The sequence below is a fragment of the Microtus oregoni genome, unplaced genomic scaffold (genome assembly GCF_018167655.1).
Source record: "Microtus oregoni isolate MIOR12 unplaced genomic scaffold, Mior012 000015F_ref0000493, whole genome shotgun sequence".
Lineage (NCBI taxonomy): Eukaryota > Metazoa > Chordata > Mammalia > Rodentia > Cricetidae > Microtus > Microtus oregoni.
In genome coordinates this window covers 44,722,994-44,741,146 of record NW_024543074.1, presented here as the reverse complement: position 1 = coordinate 44,741,146, position 18,153 = coordinate 44,722,994, and positions in this window count along the sequence as shown.

Sequence of the window (18,153 nt, the reverse complement as noted above, 5' to 3'; positions counted from 1 at the left end):
GTGGTGGTGTACACTTGTCACCCCAACCCTCAGGAAGTAGAGCTAGGAAGGTTAGGAGTTCAAGGCCAGCTTCAGCTACCTGTTGAGTTTGAGGTTAGTCTGCCTTACATAAAACCCTAACTCAAAAATAAAAGGAAATAAAATAAGATTAGCACAGTCTTAAGGGATCCAGATTGCAAGAAAAGTTTCTCTCTCTAGGAGGAATCCTCGTGCTGAACCTGTAGACCAGCAGTGACTTCAGACAGGTGACTGAACCGGTCCCTAACTTCTCTACTTGTGATGCTCTCTCACCATCCCAGTTCAACCTCCCACCTTCCATTACCTGCATCCCTCTGGAATGGTCCACAGGAAGCATCCAGGAAGTGTGACTATCTAGAGTAAAATGTGGTACCTGGTCCTTCTCCTTTACAAAAAAACTTGTAAAGGGCATCTCATGATATGTTTGCCTTCCGTGTTTGCAGCAGCCTTATAAGTAAATACACGGAAGGGTGTGTTCAGGATGGGTCGGCAGCCTGTAAGCCAGCTGGTCTCTGAAAGGAGGTGGAAGCCTCATCAGAGCTGAGTGGCCTGAGAAGGGAGAAGTCTGTACTGTGGGTTAAGTCCTGTGGGTATCTGTGGCTTGAACAGCAGGAGACTCAGGGCCCAAGAGGTGGTTGAGCACAGAAGTAGGTCGAAGAGGGTGCATGGTGCCAGACTTCTCAAGGCAGTACACACTCTGTAACTCAAACTAACTTGTTCAAACCAACTGGCCCTCTTCTCTCTGCCCCACTGCAGGCTTCCCTGGTTCATGGAAGGCATCACTGTGACCTACCCAGTTCCTGCAGACCAGGCTACATGGCATGATTCTACCTTCTCCTAGCCACACCTCCTGGAACCACCCAGCTCCCCTTTCCTGTGCCAAGCCGTCACCACTTTTCCTGTGCACCTACCCTGGCCCTTCCTTTCCTTTGTCCCTTGCAATCTTCTCCTGGCCCTCAGTCTGGCTCCCCTCTGCCCTGGCCCGTACCTAATACCAGAGGGCTCCTCTTAGAAAACCATCTAATCCAGAAGTCTGTGCAATACACTATAAACTAGAGGGTCATAGGTCCTGAGTAACGGAAATTTTGACGGAAATGCTACCCGCAATAGCAAGGAGCCTATAGCAGAAGGCGGAATATCCTGGTGTGGCCTTCCCTGGGGGTTCCCCAAGCATCTCTACAGTCAGTCCTAAGCTACAGTGCCATAGCAACTGTCTGCTGTGGTTGTTTGTTCATGTCCCCGGATCCCCAGAGGATATGCTGGCTTTTTTTTTTTTTAGAAAAGCTCTCATGTCCTTAAATTCACTAATTCACTATGTGGGCATGGATGAGGGAGAGAGGGAAAGTTGCTTAGTTTGGTTAATTTCCCCTGGTCCCTCTCACTTCAGCAATGAACACAAAAGATTGCTTGACTACAAATGGTGTGTGGATTTCTTCCCACTAATGAGCTAGCTGGGCTGGTTAGTCTTTGTCAACTCACTGCAAGCCAGGCTCACTTGAGAAGAGAGACTCTCAGTTGAAAAAAATGCCTCCATAAGATTGGACTGTAGGTCAGTCTGTGTAGCATCTCCCTTCTTTCCTTCCTTCCTTCTTTCCTTCTCTCCTTCCTTCCTTTCTTCCTTCCTTTTCTTTTCTTTTCTCTTGAGTTTCTCTGTATAGCATTGACTGTCCTAGACCTGGCAGTGCAGACCAGGCTGACCTCAAACTCAGAGATCTGCCTGCCTCTGTCTCCTGAGTGCTAGGATTAAAGGTGTGCGCCACCATGAAAACGCAGTGGAAACTTTTCTTAACAATTGATGTAGGAGGGTCCAGACCACTGTGGGTAATGCACACAGGTAGTCCTGTGTGGTATAAGAAAGCAAGCTAAGCAAGCCACAAGGAGCAAGCCAGTAAACAGTATCCCTCGCTTCTCATTCCCATGGTCTCTGCTTTAGTTCATGCTTCCAGGTTTCTGCCTTGCTTCCCTCAGTGATGAATGGTGATCTGGAAGCTTTCGCTCCTGGGTTGCTTTTGGTCAGTGTTTTACCATGGCAACATAGAGGCAAATTAGAACAGAGCAGTTCGCAATGGGCTTTGGCCAAGTGTCCTTAGTACATTCAGTTCTGCTACAACTGGTCTACTTGAGAGATATCTCATCTCAGAAGTCAAAGGACACTGTTGTTCCTGTTTTATTTTTATTTTATGTATATGGGTATTTTGCCTGCATATATGTCTGTGCACTATGTGTATGCCTAGTTCCCAAGAAGGCCAGATGAGGGCATTGGATCCCTGAAACTAGAGTGAGAGATGCTTGTGAGCTACCCTATGGATGCTGGGAATTGAACCAGTGTCCTCTGAAAGAACAGCAAGTGCTCTTGGTAACTACAGAGCCCTCTCTCCAGCTCCCTCCACCCCACTTTTAAATATTTCCGACCTACTGACCAGCTGTAACAGCGTCCTGGAAATGGGCTTACCTGTTTATTATGAAGGATATTACAGAGAACATATCAAGAGATAAGCAGCCGGGCGGTGGTGGCGCACGCCTTTAATCCCAGCACTTGGGAGGCAGAGGCAGGCGGATCTCTGAGTTCGAGACCAGCCTGGTCTACAAGAGCTAGTTCCAGGACAGGCTCCAAAAAAAAAAAAAAAAAAAAAACACAGAGAAACCCTGTCTCGAAAAAACCAAAAAAAAAAAAAAAAAAAAGAGATAAGCAGCTCGAGGTTCAGGAGACGAGGCACAAAACTTCCTCATGCTCTCTGAGTGCTCTGTCCTGCAGGAATCCCCGCCTGCCAGCTGTCCAGAAGCTCTCTGAATCCTGCCCATTGGGTTCTTATGAAGAATGCATTCCACAGGCGTGACGTGAGCGTGGACAACTACGTACAAAGGTGATTGGGCGAAAAGGTTGTCATCGTATGCAAATAAGATGGGCGGGAATACCCAACAAGGCCGGTCAGTTCAGATTCCTTAGTATTTGGGGCTGAGTCAGCTGTCACTCAGTGGTGGGGTGTTTCCCTAAAGTGAAGCCCTGGATTCAAAACCCAGGGATTGCAAAAACAGTAGCGTTTGTCCTCTCAGGCAGTGGGCAGTACCTTCTGGGACATGGGAGTCTCACTAGTATCACACAGGGATGGAGTGTAGAAAGTCTTTATGGCTGCTTTAAGGGGTGAGAGGGAGAAGTCTGGGGATTACAGTTTCTGTAGCGATGTCCAGGAATCATGGACGAAAATCATGAAAAGAAATTATAGTGCTTGAGCCGGCACGCGCTTTTTTTTTTTTTTTTCCCCCCCCCCCGAGACAGGGTTCTCTGTAGCTTTGGAGCCTGTCCTGGAACTCACTCTATAGACCAGACTGGTCTCGAACTCATAGAGATCCACCTGTCTCTGCCTCCCTGAGTGCTAGGATTAAAAGGTGTGTTGAGTATATATGTGTGTGTGTGTGTGTGTGTGTGTGTACACAAGGACTGATGTTTTCATTTAAGAAATTTTAAATAAGCTGGGTGGTGGTGGTGCACACCTTTAATCCCTGAACTCAGGGAGGCAGAGGCTGGCGGATCTCTGTGAGTTTGAGGCCAGCCTGGTCTATAGAGGGAGTTCTAGGACACAGCCAGAGATACACAGAGAAACCCTGTCTCAGAAAAACAACAACAACAAAAATTTAAATAACTTTATTTTTTGCGGGTGTGTGTAAATACACACATGCCACAGTGTGTGTGTGTGTGTGTGTGTGTGTGTGTGTGTGTGTCAGAGGATAACTTGTAGCATCTGGTTCTTTCCTCCACTATGTGAAAGGTGTGTGCCACCTTGACCAGACTGCGTGTGACAGGCCCTAGCTGTCCTGAAACTCACTCTGTAGACCAGGCTGGCTTTGAACCTAGAGATCTGCCTGCTTCTGCCTCCTGGGTGCTAGTTTAAGGCATGAGACACCACCACACAGTCGGTGTGGGCGTTTCTTAAAAATACAGAAAAGAAAGGAAAAGAAACCAAAAAAAAAAAATCATTATTTCAATTAGAAATGAAGGGTTTTTAATTAAGATTTAATTTCTTAGATCTTACTTCTCCTTTCTTCCACACCTAATGTGAGACAAACTTTGTTTTTCCTTTTTAAATTTTTAAAATTTTCATTATTGTTCATTCATTTATTTCATGTGCTTTCCACCCTCTTTTTTTTTTTTTTTTTTTGTTTTTGTTTTTGTTTTTCGAGACAGGGTTTCTCTGTGGCTTTGGCACTAGCTCTTGTAGACCAGGCTGGCCTCGAACTCACAGAGATCCGCCTGCCTCTGCCTCCCGAGTGCTGGGATTAAAGGCGTGCGCCACCACCGCCCGGCTCCACCCTCTTTTTAAGAAAGGATTTATTTACGTGTGTGTGTGTGCGTGCATGCTTGCACACACATGTGCCTATTTGTGCTCCACATCTGTGTAGCTGCACTCAGAGGCCAGAAGAGGGCGTCAGAGCTTCTGGAAACGGAGCTGCAGGCAATCAGAGTCAACTGATGTAGGTGCTAGCAACAAGTGCCCTTAGCTGCTGAGCCGGCTCTTTAGCTCCCACACCCTCTCTTGTGGTGAATTGACAGTGTGGTTTATTATAGAATTCTGGGTTAAACATACTTTTCCCCTGAGAACTCTGATGCATTTTTTTCTAAGTAATCAGTGTTCTTAATGAGAAGTTTAAAGCCATTCTGGGTTTTGTTTTCTTGTTATGTGGTCTACATTACACATTCTGGTGTGTGGGTAGGTGACTGTGTGGGCGTGGCTGTATGGTATATGTGTGTGTGCTGTGTGCCTGTCTAATGTCCGAATCTTTTTTTTTCAAAGATTTTTCTTTTTATTATGTGTTTGTGCAAGCACCTTTGGAGGCCAGAAGAAGGCATTGGATCCCGTGGAGCGGGGGTTACAGGTGGTTGGGAGCCACCTTACTTGGGTTCTAAGAATCAAACCTAGATAGTCTTCAAGAGCTGTAAGGGTTCCTAATTGCTGGGCCATCTCTCCTGCCCGTCCACCTTTGTTTCTGAGACAGGGTCTTGCTCGAGCTGATTCATCTAACTGGTGAGCCAGCGTGGTCTGCACATCTGCCTCTCTGTCTCCGGTGCTGAAGTTCCGTTTTCTTGGCACACTGGAGTGCTTACCACGTGGTAGCTGAGTATTTGACTCATGCCTTGATGCTTACACAGCAATACTTTACTCAGTGAGCCTACTCCTTTTATCTTTTTCTTTTTTTTTTTTTTTAGAATTTACTTCTCTTTTTTATTATAAGCCTTTATTTCTATTTTATGTGTATGGGTGTTTATGTCCCACTTTGTGCAGTGCCCGTGAGGCCAGATTTCACTTCTGTGAGTTCTGTGAGTTATGTGTGTATGTGTACGCCTACACAGGATAAATAAATGTGAAAAAAAAAAAAAAGAAAAAGATGTGTCAACCCAGAAAAGAGAGTGAGGTGCGGGGTTCCCCTCTCTTTCCTTTGTAGTCTTTCTTATATAGCTGACTCCTTTTCAACAAGCATATCAGATTACTGAGAAAGTGACGGGGCTGTCCTTCTGCGAGATTGGAATAGGATCAGACATGACAGGAAGCCATTGAACTTGGTTATTAAGGGGTCATTGATGGTAGCAACACAGAGTTTCCTTAAGCCTGTGACTTAGATCAGTGATAAAGCCTTGCTTTATGTGTTCCAAACACACACACACACACACACACACACACACACAGAGAGAGAGAGAGAGAGAGAGAGAGAGAGAGAGAGAGATTCCTTTAAGGTATGTGACAAAGGACCAAAGACCCAAGACAAAAGTGAGCTGAAGCAGCTTCACAGCGGTGGGGACCTAGAGGCAGTATTGTCCTGAATTTGAGGCTAGTCAGGGAGACACAGCAAGACCCTGCCAAACAGGTTATTTCTGCCGAAGCTTGGACAGAAGAAGGCAAGAGAATGATGAGAAGGGCCCAAGGAAGTTGGAGTCAAACCAAGGCTTTTTAGCTGATGGAGTCTTGGGAGCATCAGAGGAGTAAGAGGGTAGATGAAGAAGGGAAGAGGCCTCAGCTGTGGGGAAAAGGAGTGACCACTGAGACCGCGGAAAGGAACAGATAACCCGAGAAGGGCTGGGGAGACAGCCTGGAGGGAAAAGCTCTTGCCAGAGTTTGGATCCCACAGCCCAAGTAAATTCATAAGCACTGATTGTGTGTTTCGGCCCACCTGTCCGGCCTCAGAAGGTGGAGGATCCTGAGCACACTGGCTAGCAACAGTAGCCATCTTGGCAAGCTCTGGGTTCGATGGATAGACCATGTCTCTACGTATAAGGTAGAAGAGTGACTGAGGAGAGGATGATTTCCACATAAACCTTGGGTCTCCGTGTGCAAGAGCACACATGAGAAAATGTTTGTGTAAATGCATTTATACTCTCACACATGGAGATGGAAAAAGAAAAAGAAATAAGTAAATAAAAACTCTGAGGAGTTGGGGCACAGCTTTCACGGACCCCGGGCTCTGGGTCACAATCCTGGGATGAGGTGCTCAGTGCTGAGGGGAAGGTAGCTTGTTACCGCACATCTGGCCCTCCTGGGCCTTCTGGCTTGTACCTTTCTGGCCCCCATTACCCTGTGAGGACAGGGACAAGGCCTGATTCATCCCTGTTTCTCCAGTGCCAAGTAGGGCTCTCATTCGTGTGTGTTTACTGGATTTTAAGGCCTAGGCAGTGTAAGGAGATGAAATGGTGGTCCACAAGGTGGTGGTGGGATTAATCCTTGTGACAGCCAGGTTGGGGAGTGGGGCTGGGAGCTGACTAGGCAGGACGACCGTGCGGGAGGCCTGCTAAGTATGGATGTGAGGATGTAGCAGTCAGCACCGGACTGTGGCCCTCTTTCTCTTCACGCTGCTCTGAGCAGCTTGGAGCATGCAGAGAAAGCAGATGGGATTCTTTGTACTGGGATTTGACCTGCTGTCGCACTCTCAGCGGGGACCTGGAAGAGTTGTGTCGCTCCCCAAGGCCCTGGCTACGTTCCTGCAGACTGTTTTTGCCTTGGGTGGGCTCATATTTTCTATTGGAAGCTGCTGCTGACCAAAGCAAATTAGTGTGGAAGCTTTAGTTCAAATGTCACAGCCAAGGGAGCCTTCAGCCTCCTTATCCATCCGTGTGTCAACCTCTGGATGTGGCAGGGGACACCGAGACAGGGCACTTTCTGACTTGTGTGTGTCCCTGTCCTCCCTGGCCTTCTGGACAGGGGGAGGGGAGCAGTGTTTACACGGTGGACTCCTCAGTGTCTGCCTGTGGGCATCCTGTAGCACAGCCCCGACAGCAGGAACAGGGGTGTGGATGCTTGCGGGGAACAGGGTTCTGGAAACGTCACCTGAGGCAGGCTAGGTGAGTGAGACAGTTAAAGGCCGAGTGAGGTTGGTAGTGGAAGAGATAAGCCGGCTGAGTGCACAAGGCAACTCTGCCTTCAGTCTACAAATGCTAGTTAGTGGTTCCCAGTGGCCCGGACGTTCAAAAAAATTCTCTTATTAAAAATAAAAAAAAATATTCATGCAGTGTATGTGCCGAAGAAGACAGCTTGTGAGTCTACCACGTAGGTCCCAGCAATTAAACTCAGGTTGTCCGGCTTGGCAGCACAAACCCACTGACCAGGTTACTAATCCATGGAAAAAGAGTCTTAAAAGGAATGGGCTGCACATTCTTATTATTTGTTTTACTATTGTTTTGAGCCAGGGTCTCTCTTTGTAGTCCTGGTTATCCTGGAACTCCATATGTAGACCAGGCTGGCCTGGAACTCACCGAGATCTGCCTGTTTTTTCCTCTTGAATGCTGGGATTCATGTTAAAGTCTGAATTCTGGCAGCTGGTGTCCATGCCTTGGCCATCATTTTGCCACAGCACACAGTGAGTGTTCAGTAAATCTACTGATTACTGAACGCACACACACACACACACACACACACACACACAGAGGCTCTCATCACACCATAGCCCAGGCTAGACTCAAACAGCATCTCTTTCACCTCAGCATCTTGAATGCTGGGATCACAGTTGTGAGCCATTGCTTCTGGTTGGTAAGGAAACTGTTGTCTAATGACTAAATGACTGTCCACCTTAGGCCACATGGTCAAGACTTGGGGCTAGCCTATGGTGCTTTAGGAGATGAGGCCTGGTAGGAAGAAATTAGGTCATTGGGTACACGCTCTTGAAGGGGACATCAGGACCTACTTGTCATTCCACCCTACTGTCACGAGGTGAGCTCGCCTCCTACTGTACATGCTCCCTACCAGCAAGACCAAGAGACTGCAGACGGAAACTGTGAGCCCGGATAAACCTTTCCTCCCGATAAGCCAGGCATCTCAGGTGTGTTGTCGTGGTTATGGAAAACTAACACAATTCAGAAACTTCTACAGTCAGAAAGACCTGGAGAAGCCTGGCTGTCTCCTCTCCAATGGGAGCTTCACTGGTGAGAACAAATTCTGAAGGCCTTGCTCTGTCGTTTGTCAGAGACGTCACCTAAAATGAAGTAAGGGTGTCTGGCTTGGAGCTCTGAGGCCTTCAGGCTTTTGCCCAACGGTCATTCTCCCTGTTGCCTGACTAACAGGGCTCTGGTTTTGTCCAGATAGCTGTGTTTCCTGCCTTAGTCATCATTTTTGTCACCAGTGGTGTAGGATAGCCATTGAGTCCTCTCTCAGGCAAGTGGTCTAGAGGTCACGAGAGACTCACTGACCAATTTAGGATGCTTAAAAATGTCTAGTTTAAGCCGGGCAGTGGTGGCACACGCCTTTAATCCCAGCACTCAGGAGGCAAGGGCAGGCGAATCTCTGTGAGTTCGAGGCCAGCCTGGTCTACAGAGCGAGTGCCAGGACAGGAACCAAAGCTACAGAGAAACCCTGTCTCGAAAAACAAACAAAACAAAACAAAACAATGTCTAGTTTATTGATTCCTCTTCAGACTCACAGCGAGGGGCTGTGGCTCAGGTGGTCGAGTGGTCGTATACTTGAAGCCTTTCAGGTTCCAACGCTGTAAAATCCTGGGGTGGTCGTGCACACCTTTAATCCCAGTACCTGGAAGTGGAAGCAGGGAGATCAGACTGTGTTGCAGAAACGGATGCAATAATACCTAGCTGTAACTTATGAGTACCAGGGACCCACCTGGGGAGGAGACTGAGCTAGGGAGGAGCTAGTGGGATCATAGGTGGGGGGTCTCTGTGAAGTCAGATGTGTGGATAACAACTGTCAACCTGGACTTGGCAGAGTCCTACCTCATTATCTGGAGTTCCAACGCCTTTCTTTTTTAATTTATTTAATGCATGTGGCATGTGGGTGTTTTCCCTGCATGTATGTGTGCACTACATATTATGTACTAGAAGAGAGTGTCAGATTCCCTGGAATTAGAGTTACAGATGGTTGTGAGCTGCCGTGCTGGGAATCGAACCTGGGTCCTCTGGGAGAGCAGCAAGTGCTCTTAACCACTGAGCCCTGTCTCCAGGTCCCAATGCCTTTCCACCTACATATAAGCCTCCTCTGGGCCTTGTTCTTATTGGCTGGACACTTGGGTTCATTTATTCGGCATCTAGGGGGCCTCCCAAGTCGCCAACATGTTGTCTACTCTGAACACATCTTCGCCACTTTGTCTGCGTTCGTTGGTTTTTTAGTTTATTTTTTCTTGTCTTCTCCCTCAGACTTAACTATGCTCATCAGCACAGCTGACAAGTATTGCATCAGCCTGGGCCTGCCTTTTGCAATCCTGGGCCTATTGTAGTCACACGACTCAGTTCTGGTTTCGGCGGCCCCATGGGACCTGTCCCGTTGCTGTGACACAATGCTTGGCATACACAGCTATCCTGGCTTACTTTCCATTTTTGTGATGAAACGCCATGACCAAAAACAGCTTGGAGAGGAAAGGGTTTATTTCAGCTTACAGCTTTCGTGTCGCACTCACTCGCTGAAGAGAGTCAGGGCAGGAGCTCTCTCCCCAGATAACTTCTGCTTGTGTCCCAACAACTCCAGGGAGTGGTTCACGTTGGTTCCAAGTTTCAGAGGGCTCAGCCAGTTGGAGGCCTGGAAGGCAGTGATGCAGGCAGAGGGGCTCCCAGGAAGTGGTAGTGTACAGCAGAGTGCCTGTTGTGGCCAGCTCAGCAAGCAGAACCAGCAGAGCTGGGACACTCCCAGTGACCCACCCCGGCCAGCCAGGTCAACATCCTCCAGGCTCCACCACACCCAAGCAGCACCCCCAGCTGGGGACTGGGTATTGAGAGGCACAGGAGACACCAAGAGGCATCTGGAAAAGCTATCTTCCTCAGTCATAGGGAGAACAGGGGGCTGGTGAGGTAGCACAGTTGGTAATATGCTTGGTGTTCAAAGAATGACACCCGAGTTCCTCTGGACTTCACTCATGCACAAACACAAATGTGTGCTTGCATGCACACACATGCGCGCACACACATATACACACAAGTGATGCAGGGGCGAAGTCCTTGGCCCCTCTCTGTCTATGACTCTAGCATCCAGCTTCCAGACCTGAGATTGAATCCCCAGAACCCAAGTCCAGCCAGACACCATAGTTCACATCTGTAATCCTAGCGTTCCTGTAGCTAAACAGGAGTTAGAGAATCCTAGCGAGCTCACTGGCCAGGAGGCCTGGCATACTTCACGGGTGAGCAACAAGAGATCCTATCTCAAACAAGATGGATGGCAAGGAACATCTTGGTTGATTCCTCATGCGTGGTTGTGGTTGGGACACCCCTACACACACACACACACACGCACACACACACACACACACACAGTGGGGAGAGGAGTGAGTTTAGTTTTAGTTCTGATGGTTTTGACACAGAGTCTCACTATATAGCCACAGCTGGCCTGGCATTGGCTCTGTAAACCAGGCTGGCCTGAAACTCACAGAGATCCTCCTGCCTCTGTTTCCAAAGTGCTTGCAAGTCAGTAGTCCAAGCAGACAGACATGCTATGGGGCCTTAGCCCCTGCTCCTCCGCTGTCTAGGTGGTTTCTCCTAGGACGTGTCTCTCCTCTTGATTATTTATTACACTTCCTCTCCTACTTAGAGTAATTCCTGCTGGCTCTCCATGGAAGAGTCTCCCCATCCTCCTGGCGGACCCTCAGCTGTCAGGTGAAACTCTTCCTGTTCGCTCTCCTAACTCCACCTCAGAGGCTCCTCCCAGACCCCCCCCCCCCCCAGCAGCCTTTTCCGGGCTCATGCTGTCTCTGAATAAATTCCCAGGAGTCGCGGTTTCTGACTTATTTTTAGCTGTAGAAGCAGCCTTTGTCGAAGTGAGAGCCTGATGTATTAAGCAGATGGAGGAGTTGTTTGGGGAGGGGGAGGACTCCACCTGCTGAGCCCTTTCTCTTTGTCCTCTGGGCCTCTCTGGGCCTCTCTGGGCCCAGGTGGATGGCTCTGCAGGTCTCCTAGCTGTACCTGTTCTCTTCTGAGCTCTTTGACGTGACAGCCAGCATGAAGCATTCATTCTCTTAAAGGTCACATTTTTCACCCCCAAAGAAAAACATCTTAACTTTCTCATCTCTGCCTAGGAGTGTCACTGTGTCAGGCAGCTGTGGCCAGCTTGCCTGTTTGTGCTGCAGGGCTGGCAAGGTACACTCCTATGTAAAGTCCTCTGTGCTATGGATTGCACTTCTCTGGTTACTGGATAGCTAGTCTTTCCCTACCCCGCTGCTTCCACCACTCCCCTAAAGTTCTTTTTGACCATAGTTAAAATGGGAGTAAGTGTCCACCCAGTGTTGACCCAGGGCTCTAGTGAGCCTGAGGACAGGGCAGGCCACAGGCAGAGAATATGGACAAATTGTGTGTGCTTTACAAAGCGGAAGGCTTCTCTGAGACAGGCTAGGTATTATGTTGCCTCCCTCCTGGGCAACTGTGGACCATAGAGATGCATCAGGGATCCTCTGAGACTGGAGGGCAAGAGAGTCTTTGTGGTTCCCTTACAGAGGTCACTCTGAGCCTCAGTAAAACAGTGAGACTTCCATTTCCAGGCTTCTCACTGGCTGGTGGCCCTCTAGACTCTGTTATATATTTTTAAATTTTAAGTAAGTAACCAGTTGTGTGTGTGTGTGTGTGTGTGTGTGTGTGGCCCCAGTTTGTTAAACAGAACCTCCAGCAAAGAGCATGCAGAAGGAATCCCACAGAGTGTATAGTCTGCTACTGTTGAACTCTCCCCTGAGTTTTCCCTCCCTTCAGATGAGGGAGGATGTGCAACTCTGAAAAGAGAGCCTATACTGCCCTCAGGGAAAACCAGGCTGGAAGGCAGTGGGACAATGGTCAGAAAGTCAGTCTATCCTGATGCTGTGTACATAAGAAGCAGAAGCGTGAAGAAGGTATGGACAGCTGTGTATGTAAGAAGCAGAAGCGTGAAGAAGGTATGGGCAAAGTCCTTCCATGACCCAGCGCTTAGGAGGTAGAGACAGGAGGATCAGGAGTTCGAGGTCACTGTTGGGTACTTAGAAATTTGAGACCAGCCTGGGCTATGTGGAAAATCCTGTCTCAATACATACACATACACACACAGGCAGACACACAGAGAGAAACAGAGAGAGAGCTACCAAACCTAAACAAAACCAAAACAAAACAGGGCACATGGCAGCAAAGGGCAAATTACTAATGATCGATAATAGAGAAACAGAGGGCTTCCTCTCTTCTTCACTAAAAATCCTAATAGAAGGAGTTCCTTTTAATGGCTTCATGCTGTAAAGTCAGTTAATAAGAACGTAAGGACTGGCCCAGCAGTGGCAGCACACGCCTTTAATCCCAGCACTCCGGAGGCAGAGGCAGGAGGATCTCTGTGAGTTTGAGGCCAACCTGGTCTACAGAGTGAGTTCCACGATGGGCTCCAAAGCTACAGAGAAATCCTGTTTCAAAAAAATCAAAAAATAAATAATTAAATGAAGACAAACAAACGATAAATAAATAAAGTGAAGAGTGATTTTTTTCTTCCAAAGAATAAAGTGTCACCTCTAAGGGAAAAATTCAGTCTGCCTTCAGATCCTTCCTAGAAGAAAAAGAGCCACCCCCCCCCATTCTGTACTAAAAATAAAGGCATGCCCACCCTACTGGCTAACTGACGTTCTTTACAACAACACTGTTTTTTATTACATGTGTGTGTTGGGGGGGTACAATGTGCTTGTACCGTGGCACCCCCACACCTGTGGAGGTCAGAAGAAAACTTGTGGAATTGGTTCTCTCTCTGCCTCCCCAAGTGCTGGCACTGAAGGTGTGTGCCACTCTGCCCAGCATAGCTGACATTCTTCAGCATCCTAACCCTTCTTGGAAAAACAACTAAATAGATTCCTTCCATTAAGGCTCAACTGAGGTGGTTTTTTTTAAAATTGCAAATGGAAACACATTGTGGAAGGACAGTTGATGAGCATCAAATTAATCAATTTGAACTGTATACTGAGTAACTGTGGAATCTGTTTCCAGAATAGGATGTGATTGTTCCTAGTCCAGACACTGTAGGAATAACAATGAATAAAGCCAAGAAGACAGGGGAGAACGAGACAGCATTGGCAGCACGTATAGCAGAGGGGAGAATTTTAACCCCAGCACTCCAGAGACACAGGCCGGAGGATCTGTGAGTTTGAGGCCAGCCTGCCTGGTCTACAGCCAGGGCTCACGGAAAAATCCTGTCTCTAAAAACCAAAAATAAAGAAGTGTCTGGATAGTGACAAGTCTCTGGATAGTGTTGCAACTTTTTGTTTAACCTCAGAGGTGTCTTTCAGGAAGTAATATCTCCTGCGGTCAGGAAGCAGTCTTTGAGGTCCAACTCTTCCTTAAGATTTGACTCCAACTTTCTTTCCTATTAAGTTCAAATAACATTAAACACCGTGTTTCATTTCAGCAGCATCAGTGTTACAGATCAAATAGTATTTATTTATTTAGTTTTTTTTGTTTTGTTTTGTTTTTAGACAAGGTCTCATGATGTGGACCAGGTTGGCCTCAAATTCACAGAGTTAAATGGATGCCCCACTACTCCTGGTAGTTATATTTGTTATATTTCTTGAATGTATGTGTGTATTTTTTTTTGGACCACAGTTGCCCGTGGAGTTGGAAACAACTTTCAAAAGTCAGTTTTCCCCTTTTTCCATGTGTGTTCTGGGGCTCATTGGACTGGCAGCAAGCACCTTTACCTGTGAGCCATCTCATGAGCCCATAGTAGACACTGCCATAAAATAGCTATTACCTTTCATCCTGTCTGTAAACAACCACACAGACCTTTCTAGAATAACGTAGAGTGACGGCGTAAGTGCTGCTCATTTCTTGGTGGTGACACGGGGCCATTTAAACTTAATTGTACTATTTAAATTATTTCAAGTGTAGGCATATCATTTTTACAAAGTCTAGCAGGCTGACACCCACAGCGCTGGAGCCACAGACGGGCGACGGGCGCTGACACACTGGACTTTTCGTGTGGGTACTGAGAATCTGAACTCAGACTCCCATGCTTGCACGGCAGGTGCTTTGTAGACTGAGCCTGCTCCCAGACCCTTTCCTAGGATTTCATAAAATATTCCGCGGTACATGTACCTCATCTCCCAGCTCTGACTAGTGGGCTGTAAGCAGAAGTACCGGAAGTAAGCCGTGACAGCCTTTGGAATCGTTGAGAGTGTTCACTCATTTCCTCTGTATCATCTTCATTCCCATTCGCTGCCTGGAGCCCAGACACGTGGTATCGCCACACTGGACCACAAGGGCAAAGCCTTGGGTACCAACAACAGGGAGGGAGGGGGAGAGTCAGCAGAGCACCAGGCTACTTCCCTGGACAGCATGGGAAGGGAGGGATGAGGTGGGAAGAAACATTAATGTGGTTGAAGTGACTGGACTAATTCTAACTGGTGTGTGACCTACACATATATAGCAATGTAGTTTGTAGTAATTCTATTTGCATTGTTTATCAATGAAGAAAATGAAGCAACTGGCTTGGCATATCCTTAGACACATCACCTACATTTGACAAAAAAGTTTGGGTTTTTTTGTTATTTATTTATTTATTAAAGATTTCAGCCTCCCATTTCCCTCCCCCTCCCCCAATCAAATCCCCCTCCCTCGTCAACCCGAAGAGCAATCAGGGTTTTTGTTTGTTTTTTTGAGACAGGATTTCTCTGTGTGGTCCTGGCTGTCCTGGAACTCACTCTGTAGACCAGGCTGGCCTGGAATTCAGAGATCTGCCTGCCTCTGCCTCTCAAGTGCTGGGATTAAAGGCGTGTGTGCCACGCTACTGGAAGCCAGCATTTTAGGGGTTGAGGCACAAGGATTGCTGCAAATGTGAGGTCAACCCGTAAAAGAAAACGTCAGAGAAATGACTCATCTGTATAGGCGCGAGGACCTCCGTTCGGATCCCCAACACCCATGTGAAAAGCCTGGCTTGGCAGTGTGCAGCTGTAACTCCAGTGCTGCGGGGTAAAGGCAGGTGGATCCCAGAAGCTCCCTAGATGGTCAGGTCTAGTAGAAAATGGAGCTCCAGGTTCTGGCAGTGGTGGCCCACACTTTTAATTCCAGCACTCAAGAGGCAGAGGCAGGCAGATCTCTGTGAGTTCAAGGCCAGCCTGGTCTAGAGAGTGAGTTCCAGGACAGGACAGCCAGGACTACAAAGAGAAACCCTGTCTCAAAAAAAACAAAAAACAAACAAACCAAAGAGATCAAATCTCTAGAGTGTACCTGTACACACATATACATCTTCAACATGCAGAGAGAGAGAGAGAGAGAGAGAGAGAGAGAGAGAGAGAAGGAGGAGGAGGAGGAGGAGGAGGAGGAGGAGGAGGAGGAGGAGGAGGAGGAGGAATCAGGGCCAGGCAGTGGTGGCGCATGCCTTTAATTCCAGCACTTCGAAGGTAGAGGCAGGTGGATCTCTGTGAGTTAGAGACTAGCCTGATCTACAAGAGGACAGGCTCCAAAGCTACAAAGAAACACTGTCTTGAAAAAAACAAACAAAACAAACAAACCAGAATCCGAGTCAGCAGTAGCCAGTCACGGTTACATCTGTAATCCAAGCACTTAAGAGACAGAGGCAGGAGGATCACACAACTTTAAGCCTAGCTTGTTCTACTAAAGCAAGAGCAACACTGTGAAAACCAACCTCAACTCCTCCCCACAATGTATAATGAAAATAACAAAAGAAAGTAAAATACAAAAGAATCTTTAAAGACAGACTTAGCAACCCCTGCAGAAGGCTGCAGCTCAGCAGTAGCTAGAGCACAGCTGTTCCTCGGTGGTGCTGGGGATCAAACCCAGGGCCTTGCTCAGGCACCCCAACCCATCCTTTGAACATTTTGTAAACTTGAGATAAAGATCAAGACCTTCTTTTCCCACTACCCAGCCTAGAGCTGGGGAGCAAACCCAAGGGTTTGTGCCCGTCCTCAGGCACCCCTTTCCAGAGCTATATTCCAGGGTTTTTATTAAAGAAGAAAAATGAAAGTCATAAGCAAAAATAAAGGGGAACCATGACAAATTTGAACCTGTGTGCCACATAAGAAATGACAAACTGTAAACAGACACAGGAGAGGCAGAGGCCAGGAAAGCCGTGCTTCCTGGAGCGAGGTCTGCCTTGTTTAGATTCCTGCTGGGTTTGCATGTGGGTTGGGATGGGTCAGGGCGGGGTAGGGTAGAGAGTGGCCTAGTCTGCTTTCTCTGTGACAAAGCATTTCAGGCAACAAAGCTCTGAGGACTTCTAAGGAGATTTCTTAGCCTGAGGTCATGTGACTTTGGACCGGGTCTGCTCTAGTTGTACCCCCCACCCCCCGGGTGTATAGGGACCACTTGGCACCCTGCTGTAGGAAAGAAACCCTTCACCGTTTCTGAGAAGGTTGTTCTTGCCTTTTGGTCCCCAAAGATGATTCTTAGGTGGAGCCCACAGCAGCACAAACAGAGTAACACTAACTGTGAGAAATCTGAGGCTTGGAAATGAGGAGAAAGCTTTCCTAGGAGAGGGGACACATCTCAAGAAAGGGGAGCCACCTGTCTCCCCAGGACTTTCCATCTCAGCCACTGGCTGGAATTTGATTTTAGATTGTGTGTCTGTGTGTGTACATGTACGTACATGTATGTGGTGTTGGTGGTGGTGGTAGTGTGTGTGTGTGTACATGTGCGTGCCCAAGGAGTCCAGAGGCATGAGACATCCCTGGAGCTGGAGTTACAGGCTGTTGTAAGCTACCTCAGGATTGGATGTTGGAAACTAAACTTGGTTTAGTCTTCTAAATGAATGCTGAGCCAATTCTCCATCCTCTCCTTTTGTTTTGAGACAGTCTCTCTGTGTAGCCCTGGCTGGCCTAGAACTTACTCTGTAGACCAGGCTAGCCTGAGTGATGGGACTAAACATGAGTGTCACCACGCTGAGACAAGTGGTTGTTTTGAAATAACACTCAAGTGGGAATCAAAGGCCATTTCCAAGGCAATCTGAGACCAAGGAGGTGTGAGGAAGAAAAAGGCAGCTGGGTGTCACTTCTTGCCAGTTATAGAAAGAGAAAAGGGAAAGCCAGAGATTGTTTAGGATGAAGAAATCATCACCAATTACATGCATGCACTCTCTGGGGTCTGACATTAGGGCCCTTGTGGTCTGGAGGAATTACTACTAACCAATAGATTTCAATCACCATTTAAATCCTCCTGCTTATTTGACTTTACTTTCAGAGAACAACTTGGAGCTAGTTTTCTCTGTTATGGAGATCTGTGGGATTGAATTCAGTCCACCAGATTTGGTGGCAAGAACCTTTACCCACTGAGCCATCTTCCTGGGCCATGGACCCCTACATTACACGAGTGGCTTGCATAGGTAAGGTTAAGAAGCTGGGCTGGGGTGTGATTCAAAGTGTGCCAGCAATCCACCTCTCCACTCTAACCACTGGGCTGCACCTTCTGTTGTTTTGGACAGTCTCAGGTATTCAGGCTGGCCTCGAATTTGTTGTGGCGGAGGATGACCTTGAACTCTGAATTTTCCTGCGCCTACCTCCCAGATGCTAGGATTATAGATGTGCCCTGTCACGTGTGGCTTATGCAGTTTGGGGGACAGACTTCAGGGCTTCCTGCATGCCAGGCAAGCAAGCACTCTACCAACTGAGTTGTAGCCCCGTCCCATTTCTTGTCGTGGAAATGTACAAGAAACAACAGCATGCAAGAGCATACAGCAAAAGAAAACATCGTAAGGTCCAGCTGGGTGAGATGCCAGTTCACCT